Genomic DNA, 817 nt, shown 5'->3' on the forward strand with positions numbered 1-817 from the left:
GCGGCGGCCGGGCTGCGGAGCGCGGAGGCTCCGTCACGTGTTTTTCTCCTCCGAGTGAGACGGCGGCGCGGTCGGAGGGGGCCGGCGCGCGGAGCCAGACGCCGCCGCTTGTTTTGGTTGGGGCTCTCGGCAACTCTCCGAGGAGGCGGGGGGAGGAGGGGAGAAGTAACTGCAGCGGCAGCGCCTCCCGGGGCAGAGGCTTCTTCCCCGACTCCTTCCAAACCTGCCCTCTCGTCCCCTCCCCTCCTTGCCTGCCGACCGGAGCGAGGGGCAGGGATGAGCCTGTCCCTCCGGCCCGACCCCACCCCAGCTCCGCCCGTTGCCTAGTAGCCTTTCGCGTGGAAAAGCCACTTTCTCCGCCCGCCGAGATGGGCCCGAATGGGGGCTGCAGAGGACGCGTCCGCGGGCGGCCGCAGCACCAGCAACAGCCGCAGCGCCGCGGTCTCTGCGATTGAGCTGGTATTTGGGCGGCTGGTGGCTGCGCGGACGGTTGGGGGGTGGGAGGAGGCAGAGGAGGAGGGAGAACCCCGTGCAACGTTGGGACTTGGCAGCTCGCCTCCCCCTGCCCAAGGATATTTAATTTGCCTCGGGAATCGCTACTTCCAGAGGAGAACTCAGGAGGGAAGGCGCGCGCGCCTGGAGGGGCAACGCGGGAACCCCCGGCCGCCGCCGCCGCCGCCGCCGCCGCCGCCTGCCTGCGCGGGACTCCAGCCCGGGCGGCGAGAGATGCATCTACTCTCTTTCCCGGCCGCAGCGGCTGAGAGGAGACTTGGCTCTCGGATCCGGGCTGCACTCCTGCCGGACGCACTGCCTGCCC

This window comes from Pteropus alecto, unplaced genomic scaffold (assembly GCF_000325575.1).
Source record: "Pteropus alecto unplaced genomic scaffold, ASM32557v1 scaffold110, whole genome shotgun sequence".
Classification (NCBI taxonomy): domain Eukaryota; kingdom Metazoa; phylum Chordata; class Mammalia; order Chiroptera; family Pteropodidae; genus Pteropus; species Pteropus alecto.